A 21,290-nucleotide genomic window follows, 5' to 3' on the forward strand; every position below is an offset into this window, starting at 1 on the left:
GCTGTTAGAAATAGAACTATTATGAAAAATTTCTGCATAACTTATTCCATGTTTTTATTTAGGATAGGTTCCTAAAATGGTAATTCTGTGTCAAAGGAAAATTCATATGAAATATTGCTAGATACCACCAAATGTTTCTCTCAGATTGTATATCAATAGGATAGGGTATCAAAGTTTTGGAGATTTGATAAACAGATACTTGATAAATATTTCAGTTTATTTTTAAGATAAATTTCTTACTTTGAGTGAAGGGGACCATCTTTTTGTACATTTAGAGACCATTAACAATTTCTTTTCTTGTGTTCATTTATTGCCCATTTTTGGCATATGTTGATGAACTTTTTCTTGTCAAAATATTTATATACAATCATGTACCACATAATGTTTCTGTCAAGGATGGACTCCATATACAATGGTGGTCCCGTAAGATTATAATATCTGTACCTTTTTGTGTTTAGATATGCTTACAAATGCAAATACCACTGTGTTACAATTACCCACAGTATTCAGCATGGTAGCATACTGTAGAGATTTGTAGCCTAGGAGCGATAGGCTCTACCATACAACCTAAGTGTGTAGTAGGCCATACCAACCAAGTTTGTGTAAGTGCATTCTATGACACTCACACAACACTGAAATCACCTAACAATGCATTTCTCAGAGTGTAACACCTTCATAAAGTGACACATAACTGTATGTATAGTAATCCTTTCCTTGTGATATATTTGCAATCATTTCCTGTTTTCTGTTCTCCCCACCCCCGGTCTTTTTGTCTATCAAATCTGTTCAGTAGCATTAACCACATCCAACAGTTATTCTCTCTCTCTGCTCCAACCCCATCATTCTGGCTATAATGGCGTGTCTTCTGAAATGCTTAGATCAAAATAAACAAACTAATTATTCTTTTTTATTAAGATTTTCCAAACTGTATAAATTAATAGGGGGACATAATGAGTACAAGAATAAAGCATATTTTACATTTGGTTTGGTTTACTTTTGTTTCTTAAAAAATATATTTTACAGTTTTCTCATATTGCTTTCACATAATTCCTATGTTTATTCTGAGAGTCGTTTTTGACTTTTGTTGAGTACTTTTCTTCCATTATGTTTTTAACAATTTTTTTTTTAAATATGGGGTTCTTGGTTTCACTAATTTGATATGCTGCTACCAGACTACATTTTCTTGGTTGTAGTATTTTTTTCATCAACTTGTTTGGGTTTTCAAAATACTTATAAATATTGTCTGTCAATAGATTTCATTTCACCTTTCCACTCATGTTTGCATGTAATTTCATTTTTCCCGTGGAATCGCAATGGCCACTATCTCCATATCAAGGTTACATGCTAGTAAAAAGTTAGGGAAACATCCTGGATGTGCTCCTGAGAAGACTCTGATATTTCCCTATATTGGAATCATTAGTTGAACAATTCCATTTCTTATGGCCATATTTTGAATAAACCCTCCATCACAGGGGTCGTTCCCATTCCCTGACAAATCCAACCAGGTAGTTAAGTTCCAGGGACTGTGACTAATGTAAATGTAGAGGAGGGCAGAGCATGGCTACACCCTTCTCTTATTACTCAGTCTCTCTCACTTTTCTCCTCCCTCAAGCTCTCATGATTACTACTTTTGGGTGAGCATCCAGTTTACCCATTTTTCTTTCCCTCACTAGCTGTGTTTCAAATACCAAAAGTACCTATATCTCTTATGCCAGTGACAATAATGTGACTTGGGGAAGAAGAAATGATCTTTAGGTGCCCCAGAGGTTTGTGGAGGTGATATCAGAACACTGACCCATTTGCTGAGAATGTTTCATCTCCTGCTGGTGTGGTATATGTACTTATCTCACAGTCCTTACAGGAAGACCAGATGATTGAACCAAAGAAGGAATAGAGCATTATCCCAGTATTTCCTGGCCAAAAGGATACTTTAGCTTTTACAAATCTTCATTAAACCAGAGAATTGTATGCACATACATTTAAAAATCAATCATGAATACAATCTAACAACTATCAAATCATTAATTATAGTAGAATCCAAAATTCCTCCTGCTATTAAAATGTCATTCTGTGGGTGCATTTAACTTTACCTATTTGACTGAAGGGGAACATCATTACAAGATCTTGATTGGGGCACCCCCTCAATTTTTACAAAACGTACAGATGATCAGAATAGGGATGTTATCACTTGCAGTATCTCTGAATGTTACTTCGCTTGCTGAGTTATTGGAAATGGGGCTCTTTGTCCATTCACCTTCTGGTGAATGAAATGAGAGTCAGTGCTTGTTTTGGTTGGCACATTTTCTCAAGTTAGGCATCTGTGCTTACTTCCTAGTTTCTGCTGAAAGTTTTCCTTCTCCATGAAATATTACTGAGCAATAAAACTGTTAAACGTAGGTGTACACTCGGCATATTTTTAGGCACAATGCTCAAATTATTAGAAAAGTATTTTATTCATTTGTTATCTTTTTGCAGAGGTAGTCATTTTCCAACATATTTATTACTTTTTGTGGGAATATTAGTGCAATTAATGTGGAAGTACCAAGGCACAGGGAGGAAATAAGCAGAGTACAGAACATAGCCGTAACCAAGGTAGTGCTGCTAACCACTGGAAAGGAAAATACGGTGGTGTTAACATATGGAAAACATATAGCACATAATAGTAAAAAAGTATAAATAATATACACTTATTTATATATGTATAAACAAGTACATTATTTATATGTTATGTATATAACATAATTGTGAACTATAAAAATTATAAGTAACATGTGTGTATGTTATGTCTATACATTATATTATGTATACATGTATATACATGTGTATATTTGCATAGGTATATTAATAAAAATAAAATATATATATATATTAATAATGAAGCTGAGTAATTATTCCTTAGGCCAACACAAACACACAACAATTCTAGTTATATTTAATAGTGTCTGTAACTTCATTACCCTATATCAGCTGTTTTTCATATTTAAAGCTTTGGGTTTTGTTTTTTTTTTTAAACTTTCTTTTAGAATTTGCATTCAAATATATCAGGTCATTTAATGTGTAGATGGGAGCCTAAAGGTCATCTAGAAAAAAGGGTTAAGATGTTTTCATTTTTTTTAATTAGGTAGAACTATACAGTATTATGATACTGAAGGTCAAGATTAATTAATGTAACATTTTGCTTCCCAGTGTTTCTCTAATCTATAATAAAAATTATGAAAGCATTGGAGGATATAAAAATGTGTTCTTAAGTGAAAGAAGTAATAATGAAGTAAAACAAAATGTCAATATAAAAGTGCTTGTTGTCTTCTAATTTTGAAACAAAATAGAAAATTTTAGGTGAGAAATTGAGACACTAAGGCATTATTCTCATGTGAAGCTATTAACTTTTTATTATAATTCATTCTCCATATCAGAAATTAAGTCTGAAAATGGAAACAGAAACAGCTTTCTCTTTTGGGCTGCCATCATTGTCAGTCTAACCCTTTCTCTGCTCCAGTGAACATAAATTACTAAAAGTATTATTATTGGATGGATAATTCAATAGGTGTGAAAAAAGGTATCCCAATGTGAATGGCCTCACATTGAGAGGTGGCTTTTTCATGACCCTGGAATTGTCATTTAACTAATACTTGGTCTGTGTTCGATTGCCCTCATTGCCATCTTCTACTTGTTGCAACCTGAAATTACCTTTCTAACTTGAAAATAATATGCAATTTAGTTCCTTAATATTGTGCTATTTAAATGATTTACATGAACTATTTGACTCATCAGTAATATTTAATTGATCATAAAATCAGAAGAGATAAATGTTGCTTATTTTATGGAAACTGTACCTTTTGAAGTCATCATCAACCTGCATTTTCGATCATACCCTATGAAGTTCAACACTCCCTTCATACCATGACAATCGTGTTGATGGTGAATCTGTGAAGTGCAGTTAAAAGTGACAAGATTTGCCCTTCAACAACTGAACACTTTTTGTGTCTCTCTTTTCTGTCTACCTTCATTCTTTTGGCTATCTCTCTTTCTTTTGAAAACTTCCTCTCTCTTCTACATTTTTCACTTTTTTTCCTCTCTTCTCCTCTCATTATTTTTCTTTTTAAAAATCTTTTCTGGTCTTCCTTTTTACTCTTGTTTTTAAATGTTTATCTTTAAACTTCTCTATTAATTTATTTTTAGATACCACAGTGAGTAATATGACTAAAGAATTACTACAATAAGGACTGAGACTCAACAGGAACAAAGTACAGCAAATGAAAGAGACAGGCAAGCGAGGTCCGAACATGCCTGTGACAGAACACTGGAGGGCGAGGATATGAGCACAGGCAAATTAAGGATATAATATATAAACTGTGCCAGGGCTTCACCAAGAACTGTAACAAGAGGATTGACTTAAATTGATGAGGATTTAATGAACTTGGGGTGTACTTTACATTTGTATGTCAAAACTGAATTTGCATCTGTTTCTTTGTTGAGGACAGGACAGCACTTATTTTATACGAAGGATGTAGTATTGCTACCATTGATAGTGTATTAGTTGTCAAATTATTCTGTCCTCACCACTTGAGTTTTGATACATCCTGTATTTGCTATAACAGAGAGAGACACTGAGGAATCAGAGAGGATTCAATAGCATCAATGTGCATGAATGAGTGAATCAGAAAAGTCTTTTTTTACTAATAAAAACTCTCCTAACTTTACAAATGGCACAAATAAAACAAGAGCTGTTTGAGATTATCCTGGGTAGTTAGGAAAAAATGAGCTTCATATAACTTGAAATGCAGATATTAGAAGTTAACTACTCATAACTTTGACTATTGAATGCAGTGGATCTCTGAAGTGTGTCACGTCTCAGGTATAAATGCTTTACGCTTTTTCCTTTAAGTCTGTAACTCCTTATTTATTAAACATTTTTTTATCTAAGATAAATTATATAACCAGAATATGATAACCAATGAAATAAAGGTTTAGACAAAATCAATATTTAAAAGGTTTTAAGATTTAAATAATTTGATTACTTTTTTAATGGTTTCTTAACTATTAAGGATTTCACATGAACATAACAAAGAGAAACATAAAGTAAATGATTAAAGGGATAGGGAAGGAATAGAAGATAGTAAAAATTAAGTATTAGAAGAGATAATATTTTTTAAAAATTAAAGATTATTCTGGATGCAGGGATGGTTTAACATATGCAAATCTATAAATGTAATTTACCACATAAATAGAAGCAAAAATAAAGATCATATGATCCTCTCAATAAATGTAGAAAAAGCATTTGACAAAATTCAACACCCTTTTATAATAATAACGCTTAACAAAATAGGCATAGACGGGGCCTATCTAAAAATGATGCAAGCCATATATGACAAACCCACAGCCAGCATCATACTGAATGGGGAAAAATCGAAAGCATTCCCACTTCAAACTGGAACCAGACAAGGCTGCCCACTGTCCCCATTACTTTTCAACATAGTATTGGAAGTCCTTGTGAGAGCTATCAGGCAAGAGAGCAGAATCAAGAGAGTCCAAATAGGGAAAGAAGAGATCAAATTCTCACTCTTTGCTGATGATATGATGTTATATCTAGAAAACCCGAAGAGTTTTCAACCAAGAGACTCCTGGAACTGATCAATGAATTCAGTAAAGTCTCAGGATACAAAATCAATACACACAAATCAGAGGCATTCATATATGCCAATAACAGTCAGAGAAACAAATTAAGGACTCAATAAGCTTCAAAATAGCAACAAACAAAATAAAATACCTAGGAATATATTTAACTAAGGAGGTAAAGGACCTCTATAGGGAGAACTATGAAACACTGAGGAAGAAAATTGCAGAGTATGTAAATAGGTGGAAAACCATTCCATGCTCGTGGATCGGAAGAATCAACATTGTTAAAATGTCTATACTACCCAAAGTGATCTACAGATTCAATGCAATCCCTATTAAATTACCAACATCATTTTTCACAGATATAGAAAAAATAATTTTACGCTTTGTATGGAACCAGAGAAGACCCCGTTTAGCAAAAGCAATTTTAAGCAATATAAACAAAATGTGAGGTATTAATTTGCCAGACTTCAAACTATACTACAAAGCTGTGATTATTAAAACTGCTTGGTATTGGCACAAGTACAGGAACACAGACCAGTGGAACAGAACAGAAAATCCAAGTATAAAACCATCCTCATGTAGCCATCTAATCTTTGACAAAGCAGACAAAAACATACTCTAGGGAAAAGATTCCTCATTCAATAAATGGTGCTGGGAAAACTGGATAGCCACATGCAGAAGACTGAAACAGGACACACAGCTTTCACATCTCACAAAATTCAAATCACGGTGGATAACAGACTTAAACTTTAGGTGGGAAACTATTAGAATTCTAGAAGAAAATGTAGGAAAGACTCTTACAGACATTGGCCTAGGCAAAGAATTTATGAGGAAGACCCCTAAGGCAATCACAACAACAACAAAAATAAATAAATGGGACCTGATTAAATTGAAAAGCTTCTGCACAGCCAAAGAATCAGTCATGAGAGTAAACAGACAACCTACAGAATGGGAAAAAATTTTCATATACTACACATCAGATAAAGGACTGATAACCAGAATCTATTTAAAACTCAGGAAAATCAGTAAGAAAAAATCATACAACCCTATCAAAAAGTGGGCAAAGGAATGAATAGAAATTTTTCAAAAGAAGATATAAGAATGGCCAACAAACATATGAAAAAATGCTCAACATCTCTAATCATCAGGGAAATGCAAATCAAAACCACAATGAGATATCACTTAATTCCAGTCAGAATGCCCTTTACCAAAAAGTCCCAAAACAATACATGTTGGCGTGGATGCGGAGAGACAGGTACACTCATACACTGCTGGTGGGACTATAAACTAGTGCAACTCCTGTGGAAAGCAATATGGAGATGGCTTAAGCAGATTCAAGTAGAGCTACCATTCGATCTAGCAATCCCATTATTGAGCATCTACCCAAAAGAACAAAAGTCATTCTATAAAAAACACACCTGCACCGGAATGTTTATAGCAGCACAATTCACAATTGCAAAGATGTGGAAACAGGCCGGGCGCAGCGGCTCACGCCTGTAATCCTAGCACTCTGGGAGGCCGAGGCAGGTGGATCCCTCAAGGTCAGGAGTTCGAGACCAGCCTGAGCAAGAGTGAGACCCCGTCTCTACTAAAAAAATAGAAAGAAATTATCTGGCCAACTAAAATATATATAGAAAAAATTAGCCGGGCATGGTGGCGCATGCCTGTAGTCCCAGCTACTTGGGAGGCTGAGGCGGTAGGATTGCTTAAGCCCAGGAGTTTGAGGTTGCTGTGAGCTAGGCTGATGCCACGGCACTCACTCTAGCCTGGGCAAAAAAAAAAAAAAAGATGTGGAAACAACCCAAATGCCCATCAATTCATGAATGGATTAGTAAAATGTGGTATATGTATACCATAGAGTATTACTCAGCTATAAGAAATAATGGTGATATAGAATCTCTTTTGTTCTCCTGGAGAGAGCTGGAACCCATTCTATTAAGTGAAGTATCCCCAAAATGGAAAAATAAGCACCACATGTACTCACCAGCAAATTGGTTTCCCTGATCATCACCTAAGTGCACATTTGGGAATAACACCAATTGGGTATTGGACAGAGGTGGGGGTGGGGGGAGGGGATGGGTGTATACCTACATGATGAGTGCCATGCGCACTGTCTGGGGAATAGACACGCTTGAAGTTCAGACTCAGGGGGTTGGGGGGAATGGGCAGGCATGGGCAATATATATAACCTGAACTTTTGTACCCCCATAATAAGTTGAAATAAAAAATAAATAAAGTTATTAACATAAAAAAAGACTACTCCTCATAGAAATTTAATGATCACAAGTTTTTAACAAAAATGTCAGCACTTTAATAAAAAATATTTAATTAATTATGCTATAAAATATTTGTCATGATTTTCTCCTTAGATTTGACTAGGAAATATTCACCTAATTGTTAGCCAAGATTTCAAGTGTTCCAAAGCACAACAAAATGGCATTTATGTGTTTTTAATATTTTTAATTTTGTTTTTTTTCCCTTTAAAAATTATATTTTATTTTCTTTTGGGAAACTTTGATTTGTTCATAAGAGAACTAAATTCATGGCTATTAAAGTCTATAACATTTTAAATCCAAAATGATAAATGATAAAATTAAAGGTAATAATTACCTAGATTAAAAGCTAGCCATGCATTACATAGTAATGGAATGTTAAAGATAGTAAGTACTATCCGCTATATTTATCACAGTTCACATACACAGAGAGATGAATCAAAAAGTTCAGCAATGTTTTTGATAAAAGTTTTTAATATATCCCCCCACCCATTTGTATTCTAAATCTCACTCCAGAGAGTCTATCATACTAAATATTTTTTAATTTTTATCAAGAGGTTATTTCAAAAGTCCACATATAATAAAATATTTTATTCATTGATTATCAACCATAGAAAACATTCATTTACTCTCCAACATAAAAATAATGTTTTAACTCATGTCTCTTCTTTTTTAAAAAAATATATGACACCTATATAGTTATCTATTTTACTATTACTTTGCATTATTGATTGCCAATTTTTTCATCAGTTTTTCTTAATATCTCATTATTTCTTATTTTCAAGGCTATAATTCTGTTCAGTAGAAAACCAAACATACCTTGCAGGCTTTGACCATAAAATGACTTAAAATCTTAAATCAGTTAGTTTGCATTAATGTGTGAGAATAACATTTTGTTTCGTGAGGGTCTGTTATAAACTGATGAATCTTTCAAAAATTCACATGTTGAAGCCCTAACCCCCAGTACTTCAGAACTGTATGTGGTGATAAGGTTTGTAAAGATGTAATTAAGATAAAATGAAGCCCTTAGGGTGGGCCCTAATTTAATCTAACTGGTTTCTTTACAAGAAAAGGAATTTAGTACCTACAGAGGTACACAGAGGATGTGTGCACACAGAGAAAAGACCACAGGAAGAAACAATGAGAACGTGCCATCCACAAACAGAGGAGAGAGGCCTCTGGAGAAACCAAAGGTTCCTACACCCTGACCCTGGACTTCGAGACTCCAGAACACTGAAAAAATTAATTTCTGTTGTGTAAACCACTCAGTTGTGGTATTTTGTTACAGCAGCCTATCTTAATTTGTTTTGTGCTGCTATAACACAATACTACAGATTGAGTAATTTAAACAGAACAGAAATTTATTGCTCACATTTCTGGAGGCTGGGAAGTCCAGGATCAAGGTGCTGACATCTGGTGAAGGCCTTCTTGCTGTGTCCTCACATGACAGAAGGTAGGAGAGGACAGACACACTTCTGCAAGACCACTATGGTGGCATTAATCCATTCATGAAGGGAGAGTCCTCATGACCTAAATACCTCCCATTAGGCCCATCTCTCAATTCTGCCTCATTGGGGATTAAGTTTGCAAAACATAAGTTTTGAGGGACACTTTCAGGCCATAGCACAGCTCTAACAAAAACAATAACCAGGTGTAAGTTGATGGAAACTGCTGTTGAATGCAGCACTTTACTAAGATCAGGGACAATAATTGCCATGATCTTCTGGTATATATTATTCATTTTCTCTGGCGTTTTTCTTTTCCTTGTGTTTCTTTTTTTCTTTTTCATTATTTGCCATTGGAGTTTTTCTTTTCCTTATGCTTCTTTTTTTTTTTTTTTCATTATTTGTCATTGTCACATCCCCCAAATTTTAAAAATCTTAAACATATTATATATTCTAATAATTTCTTAATCTCCCAAGATGCTCATTGCTTCTTAAAGATCACACCTTCCTGCTCTGTATAGGTTGCTCTCCAGGTTTGTTGTAGATGCCATCTTGGACAGGGCATCCTGGTCCTTCTTTGTTCTAAACATCATTTCCTGAAACTCATGACCCCTCCTTCTTGATTCCCAAATTTATTTCACTGAAGTACACCTTCAAAGAATTTCCAAATAAAGAATCATGTTAAATAAATTTTCTATATCTTTGCATGTTTGAAAACTTTTTCTCTGGACATTTGTTGATGCTATGGGATGATGAAGAATTCTAGGTTAAACATATGTCTCTTTTAGAATTTTCAGGCTGTTTTTTAGTATCTAATTAAAATGTCATGCTGTATATCTCAGTTGAATAAAATAAGGCTTAACTCTGACAAGAAAATGTCAACGTAAGAAACATTTTTTATGTGTGTACATATTATATTCAATTTCTTTAGAAAAGGGTTTAGTGTTTTCTTGGGTGTGGACTCCAGGAAATATACATGTTTTCTAGGTGTTGATTTAAGGTAGGATGGGGGGAGGGTAATGTAAGTATGGTGATATTAATACATGTAATGTAGGGACAGTATGATGGAAGTGTCACATGCGGAAAGACAGAAATACTCATATACTGCTGGTGGCATTGCAAATTAGTACAACCTCTATGGAAAGTAATATAGAGACACCTCAAAGAACTAAAAGTAGAACTACCATTTGATCCAGCAATCTCACTACTACGTATTTACTCAAAGTAAAAAAAAGGCATTCTATAATAAAGACATCTGCATTCGAATGTTTATAGCAGCACAATCACAATTGCAAAGATGTAGAAACAGCCCAAAGACCCAGTGATACATGAGTGGATTAATAAAATGTGGCATATGTATACCATGGAGTTCACTCAGCCATAAAAAACAATGGTTAACTAGCACCTCTTGTATTATCCTGGATGGAGCTGGAGTCCAGTCTTCCAAGTGAAGTATCACAAGAATGGAAAAACAAGCACTGCATGTACTCATCATTAAATTGGCATTAACTGATCAATGCTCATGTGCACATATGGAAGTAACATTCATCAGTGGTCAGGCAGGTGGGAGGGGCAGCTAAGGGGATGGGTCAGTTCACACCTAATGGGTGGAGTGCATACTTTCAGGGCAGTGGGCACTCTTGTAGCTCTGACTCAGGCTGTGCAAAGGCAATATATGTAACCAAATTGTTTGTACCCTTGTAACAATCTGAATTTAAAAAATTATAATCAAGTATGTATACAAATTCAAAAATAAATATGTGCATCTGATTTACTAAATCAGATGTTAACATATATTAGTAAAAAATCATTCATCTCATTTATATATAGACTTTCAGTTAGTCCTATTTTCCGCTCTGCTTCTCACTTCCACCAACCGTTGTACATGTTGGCTTAGAGATCAGGGCCTTTCCAGTATCCTGTTTGGCAGATTGTATTCCAATATTCCTATGGCAATTTACTCTTCCCCCCACTACTTATCAGTTAGTTAAATTTAAGCTAACTGTGTAGAGGGTGAAACCTGAAATCTTGCTTATAGGAAGTTACCAAAGCTATATGGGTGGATCATTTGAGATATACTTTACTTATATATTTATTTATAATATTAATATAATAAATTATATTAAATATACTATAAATATAAATACTTTATATAAAAATATTATATATAATATATAAAAGAACACAGAGGACGTAAATGCTTGAAAGAGTAAGAAAAGAGTAATCCTGAGACTGAAAACAAAGCTCACCCAAAGTCTCACATGCTAGATGAATAATGTTAATTAAATATATATATAAGTTTAAAAAAATCATATCTTGGTTAGATATGAATAATGGAAAGAGAAATATGATGAAGTAAACAAGTTATGGAGGAGATTACAAGGGTAAACTTTATTTTTATGTTTTAAATTTTATTTATGGATACACAAGTTAATGCTTTTTCTATCCAAAATTTCTATAGCTGCCTTTAGAATGGTAATTAATTAGTTCTGTGACAAAGAAAGCCCCTATAGGTTAAAAATAAGCACAACTAGGAATAGAAAAGTTATGTTCAGAAATGATAATTTTATCACATTTGCTTTATTTATAAAATTAATGATTAAGAAAACAAAGAATAAATATAAATTCTTTCTCCCAATGTGAAATTTCTCCCATAAAACTTTAGCCACCATGGAACTAACAAACAGAAAAGCATATCAGCTGCTTATATTAACATAGCCAACATAAATTCATTTCTGTGTATGGCACGCCTTAGAAATTTTAAAATTGCTTAAAGTGAATCCAAGGGTTTTATTTATTTTTTGGCTAAGACCATTAAAATCTCTTCTAGTGGTAAGAGCCTTGTGTCCTTAAAAATATTACTATTCTGGCAAATTTTCAGGCTCTATTGCACTATAACAGTGTAACGGAGGAAGCTGCTCCAATGGAGACGCAGCTCCACCTGGATTCAGCCCTGACTGTGCACTGACTAGTTCTCCTGAACTTGGGCAAAGCTTATAAACTCGTTAGGGTTCATTCACTTATTTTATATGAATATTTAGGAGTTAAGCTAAGCCCTGTTAATATAGATAATATGTATATTTATTATTTCCATTTCCATTTTGGGTTGGACTAGTTCATTCTTAGTGTTCTCAAAATCTTTAACATTTTATAATTTTTCTAAAGATAATGCCACAATTTCTTACTGTTACATCCGAAATAAAGCATAGATAATGTGGAATTCATTATGAGAAGCTTTTCACCGTCAGAACTCAGAAAACAGAAAACACTAATTTATCAAATCCTATTAAAATGTGCTCTCAACATATAATCTTGCTCTTCAAGTTAGCATATGTAATGTTGTTTAATGATCAGGGTGTTTGTGGTTCTTTTTGACTGTAAAAATAATGATCCTTCATTGTAACAAAATATTCTACTACTGCATGTCTGTGTTTTATGAATTACTCTACACACATTTTGCGTCAATTATAGGCCATGGAATAAAAGGTAACACTTCAGCCTTTAGGCTGAACCATTTATTTGTACTTCACTGATGTGTTCTTAATTCAATTTGAAGTCTCTCCCCACCCACAGTTTGTATAGAGACGGATGCAAACATTTTTCTTCATTGGCAGTGGCTGGAGAATGCATCAACATGACAAATATTTTCCAGGAGGGAAAAAAACCAAAAAAGGTAAAGCCCTGAAAGTCACAATATCTTTCTTTCAAAGGAAAAAATAATAATCATAGCAATACATATAACATTTTTTATCTCAAATGAACCTCCACGCACTTTAGAAATGTTAACGATGATCTGGTTATCTGCATAAGCAGGGCTTCAGGCCTCCCATCACTGAAACAAAATCATGTTTAATTAACAGTGCATGGGGATGACAGACCCCAGAGAAAGCTCTGCTGAATTAATGATTGCGTCTGTAAGGCTGGAAGAGGAGTGATGTTTATTCCAAACTGCCCATGCTGGAATGTGCATCTGTCACAGAATCCAAGGCATGAGCTCCCTGTATATGTAAACTGTGATGGATACCATGACATTCACCTGCTTTCACACTAAAGTATTGATGAGGCACTGCAGGATACTCTACCCCACACCATCTGGTAATGGAGATGACATTATATCTGTTAATAAGAACATTAATAATCATTAAAAAATATTTACTATGATGTGACAAGTTAACATTATTTGGCTTCTTCTGGATATTTTAAAAATTGAGTGTTCAGGATCCTGTGTTAATGTACCTATAGAGCAGTAAATGCGTAACTACTATTTTCAGAACAGAAATAAATATTTATGTCAACTCTGAATGTCTTAATGTATAGCATATGGCTGACTTAGACTATGATACATTGCAAATTCTATGATTAAAAACATTGCTTGAACAATTACAAACGGGTGTTGAGATTTTATAAATACGTATACAGATGCATATTCATACATATGGTATATTTAATCTACATTTTATAGTATCATCATGCTTCGATTTGTAACATGGGCTATTATTCACCCCACAGTCACTAATAGTTAAATTGGGAAAAAAGTCTATATGAAAATATATTCCAGTGTTTTAAATTCCATTCACTATCTAACCTACTTTGTGGTCAAATTTTATTCATTTGTATCTTTATTAATTCCGTTATTACTAGACCTTATTCTAGGAATTAGGCATTTAAATAGAAATATGATGTGTTCCTTATCATCAGGGAGATCATACTCTCCTGAGAGAGAGAAATATAAAAATAGTAAATAGAGTTCCATAAGAACACCAAACAGGTAACCCATAACTCTAAAAGATGAGACAGGGGCAATTTTATAGAGGAGGCAGCATTTGAATTGGATCTTGAAGATTGAGTAGGAAATGCCAGCCCAAGAAGCACTTCTGTCAGTGTTCTAATTGTAAAGTTAAAACATGTTTCCAGCACTGACTGACATGAAGATATGGCCTCAGCAATATCAAATTCAAATGAATAAAACAGAGTATGACTTTCAACAAAATATAAGCAAAGCAACCTACTGATACACTCTATCTGCTCTTCCACACTCATCTGTCTAGAATTAGATTTAAAATTGCCTTTTCAAAGTAGGGAACTATACACCCAAATCCATAACATTTCCCCATGCCATATGCCCATTTACTTTTAGGTACCACTTATAATCACACCCATGATTCATTTGAACTTTCATATGTGACCCTCTATTTTTCTGCTTCAGGTCCTAATCTGCTAAGGTAAATTCCCTCTTACCGGCGTCTCCATTAAGTGTCTTCCACATCCTCAAGCTGAATGAGCTACCTACCATGCAACATCTTCCATTTCTTTCCTCTTATTTTTCCTCTCTCCTTTTTTCTTAGCACTGATATGTGCCTTGCACACCTCTGCTGTTTCTTCTTGACAACATTACAATTTAACTGGACTCCACAAGTCTATCTGCCTTTGATGGAAACAACCATCACTTCAACCAGGTTCCTACAAAAGACCTTTGTTTCAAACTGCTGCTAACATACAAGAACTTTCCTGGTTCTAAAGCTGCTTGACAATTTATTGGTAAGTCAGAAAAACACTAAGCCCTTTTTGCCTAATTTGTTTTCCTAGACATTTGGTTCACTTTCAAAAGGTTCCTTTATCTCTCATGTCAATAGATTATTGTCAGATCACAAACTGAATAGGCATTATTACGAGGCATTATTACCAGGCAGAACTGAAATCCCAGAGCAGAACAGGAAAAACATATAGGTAGATGTTATGGATTGAATTGTATCCCCCCAAAAGATATGCTAAAATTCTAACCCCTAGTACTCCAAAATATGATTTTGCTTGGAAAGAGAATGTTCACAGACATATTCAAGTTAAAATGAGGTCATAAGGCTGGATCCTAATCCAATACAACTGCTGTCTTTTTAAAAGGGAGACATTTGCACACAGAGACAAACATGCACAGAGGGAAGATGATGTGAAGACACACCAGAAAATGCTACATAAAGATGAAGACAGAGATTGTAGTGATGCAGGTAAGAAGTCAATGATTGCCAGCAAACCACCAAAAGTTAAGAGAGAGTTTTTAATAGCTGAATTTGAAGCCTGTTTTATTTAAGTAGAAATTCTCCTCAACTCAACTTCCCCTTCTTCAATATGGCTTACTATACCATATTATGGAAGTAAGTGTCTGTCTTCCTTTCCACTAGATGTAAGATTTAGAAGGGGCAGGTTCTATGTCTTATAAATTTATGTTTCTTTGTAGCTCTAGCCCATTATGTTGCACACTGCAGAAATGAAATTGATTTTTGCTAAATATATTTTAACATGGAAAAATTCACTGAAGCTATTGAACAAAATAATTCTTTGTTTCATAAGGAAAGAAAAACAGGAACAAATTGATGTAAACAATTATGATAAAAACAAAATTATTTACTTCATTTTGTTGAATATATATCTACATATATACACATATTTCTGAAAAATCATTAGTATTTATGACTAGGAATTTTCAATGAAAACAGATATATTTTATAGATATACTCTAATATATATGCATTTATAATTTTATGAGAGGTTATTTACTTCATGAATATTAATTATGGTTTTAATCTTACTGCTGAAAATACAATGTTGATTATTACATTATTTTGTATTACATCATAATACTTTTTTAGCAACAATGAATCTAGCTTGATTTACAATATGTTAACACAAACAGAACCACAAATTAATTTGAAGATTAGTAGTTAAATATATCAAAACCACAATGCAACAGACTAATAGGCCTTCTATACTATGAATTGTCTGTATTATTACTGAGACATCTATTAGCTCCTTTCTGAGCATATTCATTTGTCTGGAAAATTGGTTCAGTACTAATGTATCACCAATTATGTTGTACTTTAAAGAAAGGAATGTCATATTTGTACAGGGCCACGGTGAATAATAAAGATGGTTATGTATGGTTTCTTATAGAAAGTCTGAGGTAATTTAGAAAACTAATTTTTCTCACACCATAACTAAACACATTGTTAATGATGTTTATGTGAATGACTTCTTTGACCAAATTAACTTTAAAAAATAAAAACTGATGTGAAATATATATATAATTGTACATCTGAAAAGAGATTTTAGAGAAGGTCAGTTTAAAAGATAATCTTAAACCATTCAAATAATCTATAGAACGATTTCCTGAGCTTTTAATTTTCAGCTATCTCTTTTTGACATTATATAGAAATGGAAACATTATAATGTATGTTGGTGAAGAGCAGTAGAGGATGAATACTATGTGGAACTGATTTTTTGCTCTATGATCCTGGTTTTTTTTCTCATTATTATAAGGTCAAATATTGAGTTATCTTTGCAGAGTTTGAAGTTCAAAGTGAACGTCAGCTGAAACAATGTCCTGAATTCCTATTGGGAAATCTTAAGACCACAAATCAAATAAATCCGTGTAACTAAGCACAAACCATGCAGGTCAAATTTATGTTCAATAAATCTGGTCATGTAAAATTACAACAAAAATAAAAATTTTGGAACTCTATTTGTAATATAAAAAATAATTTTGGAAAACAATTTGATTTGTGATTGGCAATCATGAAGAGGAGAAATAAACTGACTAATAATGACTACTGATTACTTTTTAGAAATTATTGCATGCTTTTCCTGAAAAATCATCATGTATTCCACTGTAATTGGAAGCCTGCTCTGTGAGCTGCTATGATAGGAAACTGAGACATACAAGATGAACAATTTACACCAGTTCCATGCAAATGTAATTACTATAAATGGGGCAAATAAATGTATAAATGAGAGCTGAATTAGGTAGTTTTAGACTATAAATGTTTGGGGAGGGTATTCATCCACCAAACTCTCACAGGACTTTCATATCTGTGGTAGGAACTAAATTCAGTCCTACAGAGAACATAAAAGTTGCTGTTCTTAAGGATCTTAGAGGGTCGGAGGGAGGTATTGTATTCATGTACATAATTATACCAGGAAGTGGTGTATTATACATTTCACATAAAATATAGAAGGAACAAAGTGAAAAGGGAATTAAAATAAGTGAAAAATTACTAGTGGCTGAGATGAAGACTTAAAGTGCCTAAAAAGATGCAATAAATCAGAAACTCGTCAAGTTGTGGGTAGAGTAAGCTATGTAATATCTTGAAAATCTTCCTCCCCTAAAAGAACCTTAAGAATTTCATATCTGAAATTATTTTTCTGAGATAGTATTCTATTTTAATTTGTTATAATTCTTCTTCATTTTTGGAATAATTCAGAGGCCATTAATCATTAGGCATGGTGAAAACATTGTACTCCTTCTTAATTAAATCCATTTAAACATGAGAGTCATTGAAATTCAAATTAAAGTCTCTAAATACATGTCAATAAAATCTGGATATGTGAAGAAGTCAGTGAAGTTCACTGTCTTTGAGGTTGGCCTTACTCATCTTTCTGAACATATTTTATAAGAGCAAACAAGTTAAATGAAAGAAAATAAATATAAATGAATCTTGCTTTCACATTTAAATTTCTCACTTTTATATAATAACAGGATGATCGCTGTCACAGAGGAAGACTATAATAATCAAATAAATAAATACAATACCAAAAGCAGCAAACCCTGGGGAAGGGGAAAAATCTGATTTCCAGAGCTACCACATTATTAAATTAAAATGTCTAGTTTTCAATAAAAATTCACAAGGTATACAAAGAAATATAATACAAGAATATAGGCCGGGCGCGGTGGCTCACGCCTGTAATCCTAGCACTCTGGGAGGCCGAGGTGGGCAGATCGTTTGAGCTCAGGACTTAGAGACCAGCCTGAGCAAGAGTGAGACCCCATCTCTACTAAAAATAGAAAGAAATTATATGGACAGCTAAAAAAAAAATATATATATATCTATATATAGAAAAAATTAGCCAGGCATGGTGGTGCATGCCTGTAGTCCCAGCTACTCGAGAGGCTGAGACAGGAGGATCCCTTGAGCTCAGGAGTTTGAGGTTGCTGTGAGCTAGGCTGACGCCACGGCACTCACTCTAGTCTGGGCAACAGAGAGAGACTCTGTCTGGAAAAAAAAAAAAAAGAATATAGGCCATTCAGAGAACAAAATTAATTAAATCAACAGAAACTGTGAAAAAGATCTGATGGCAGATCTATTAGAGAAAAACTTAAAACAACTGTCTTAAAGATACTCAAAGAACTAAAGGAAAATGTGGAAACATTCAAAAAACAGTATATGAACAAAATGGAAATATTGGTAAAGAGATAGAAATCCTAAAACTAAACCAAAAAGAAATTATAGAGATGAAAAGTACAATAAATAAAATAAAAAATTCACTGAAAGAATTAAAAGGCAGAATTGAGCAGGCAGATAAATCAGTGAAGTTGAAAATAGGACAATGAAAATTACTAAGACTGAACAATAGAAAAAAAAGTTAAAGAAAAGTGGACAACGCCTAAGGAACTTTGGGACAGAATCAAGTGGACTAACATATGCATTGTGAAAGTCTTATAAGAAGAGAAATAACAAAAGAGTAGAGAAGATATTTGGAGAAACAATGTCTGAAACTTTCCCAAATTTGATGAAATGCATATAAAAACACATCCAAGAATCTCCATGAACTCTAAAAGTGAACTCAAACTTACACAACAGCATATTATAACCAAACTTCAAAGCCAAAGACAGAGAATCTTGAAGGCAGCAAGAGAGAAGAACACATGTAAATGATCCTAATATTTTTAGCCGATTTCTTATCAGAAAATTTGAAGGCCAAAGTGCAATGGGCCAATACATTCAAAGTGTTAAAAGAGAAAAACTGTCAATTAAGAATCCTATATTTGGCAAAACTATCCTTCAAAAGTGAGGGCCATATGGTGAAATTACCAAGGACACAAAAGCTAAAGGAGTTCATTGCTGCTAGCCAGCCCTGCAAGAAATGCTCAAGGGAATCCTACAAGGTAGAATAAAAAGACATTAGACAACAACTTAAAGCTATATGAAGAAACAAACATTTTAACGAAATAAATATACGGGCAATTATAAAAGCTAACAATATTGTAACAAGGGTTTGTAACTATACTTTTTGTTTTTTACACAATTTAAGAAATTAAAATATTTTGTAAAAATAGTTTAGAGGCCAGTATTATTATAATTTTAGTTTATAACTGTATATTTTGTTTTCTAAATAATTCGCAAGACTAATGCATTTAAAAATATTAGCTTATGTTTTCAGACAGATAATTAATAAAGATTGTAAAAAGATGTAATTTTGTGACATTAACCAAAAGGTTTGGAGATGAAGGTATAAAGGAACAAAGTTTGATATAAATTCAACATAGAATGTGTCTCCGAAGTACCACCAAAACATAGATATAGAATATATGCAAAAAACAATGAAAATGAAATTTAAGCATCTTGGTACAAAAATATCAGCTAAACATGAAAGTAGACAGTAATGCAGGAAGTGAGGGATAAAATAGTTGTAAGGCATATAAAACAAACAGCAAAATGACATAAGTGGCTCCTTCCTTATTAGTATATGTAAATGGATTAAACTCTCCAATCAGAGTGTGGCAGAATGGATTTAAAAAAGCATGATCTAAATACAAGCTGTCTGTAAGAGATTCACTCTAGATAGATCTGAAGACACAAATATTTTCAAAGTGAAAGGATGGAGAAAGATATTCCATGCAAATAATAACCTAAGGAAAGCAAGAATGGCTAGTATTCTTTCTTCTTCAATTTTTGGAAGAATTTGAGAAGGACTGATATTAGTTCTTCTTTAAATGTCTGATAGAATTAAGTGGTAAAACCATCCGGTCCAGGGCTTTTTCTCTGCCAAGAGAAAGTTGGTTAATGATTCAATCCTTTTACTAGTTATAGGTTTATTCAGACATTCTATGTCTTTGTGAATTATTCTTGATAGGTTTGTGTTTCTAGGAATTTATCCATTTCATCAAGGATATCCAATTTGCTGGCAAAAAAATTGTTCATAGCACTCTCTCATCTTTTCCATTTTTATTTCACTTTTTAGAGACAGGGTCTTACTCTGTTGGGCAGGCTGGAATGCAGCCTGGATCATACCTCACCTGGTCAATAAAGATTACAGATGAGGCTGGGCACAGTGGCTCAGGCCTGTAATCCTAGCACTTTGGGAGGCTGAGACAGGAGGATCACTTGAGGCCATGAGTTTGAGACCAGCCTGAGCAACACAGTGAGATCCTGTCTCTACAAAAATAAAAATAAAAAAAAATTAGCCAGGCATGGTTGCACACACTGATAATTTCAGCTATTTCAAAAGGAGTTTGAGGTTTCCATGAACTATGCTGATGCCGCTGCATTCCATCCTGGGTGACAGTGCAAGACCTTGTCTCAGAAAACAAAACACAACAAAACAAAACCACCGTCTTAGCAATCTAGATCCAGAAAAATCATTTCAAAATAGAGTCAAAATAAAGACATTCACAAACAAAAAATGAGGAAATTAATTACCAAAGGTGAGTCCTGTAAGAAAAGTTAAAAGTTGTTCTTCAGCAGAAGAAAAATGATATTGTTTAATTTGGATCCACATAAAGAAAAGAAGAATAATGAATAAATAAATAAAACTAAAATAAATTATATGTTTTAAAATATGTCTTAATTCTAAATATAACTTTAAAATAGTAACAATGTATTAGGTTATAGTAAATGGATAATTGGAATGAATTTATAGCAATGTCATATTAATTCTTCCAATCTATTAACACAGATGTCTTTTCAGTTATTTGTATCTTTTAAAACTTCTTTTGTCAATGTTATATTGTTTTCAGTGTATAGATATTTCACCTCCTTGGTTAAATTTATTATTTTTAATGTGATTTTAAATGAGATTTTTTTTTAATTTCTTTTTTGGATAGTTTATTGTTAGTGTATGGAAGCACAACTGATTTTGGATGATTTTATATTCTACAACTGTACTGAATTTGTTTATTTGTTCT

Source organism: Eulemur rufifrons, chromosome 7 (assembly GCF_041146395.1).
Source record: "Eulemur rufifrons isolate Redbay chromosome 7, OSU_ERuf_1, whole genome shotgun sequence".
In the NCBI taxonomy this organism is placed as follows: Eukaryota; Metazoa; Chordata; class Mammalia; order Primates; family Lemuridae; genus Eulemur; species Eulemur rufifrons.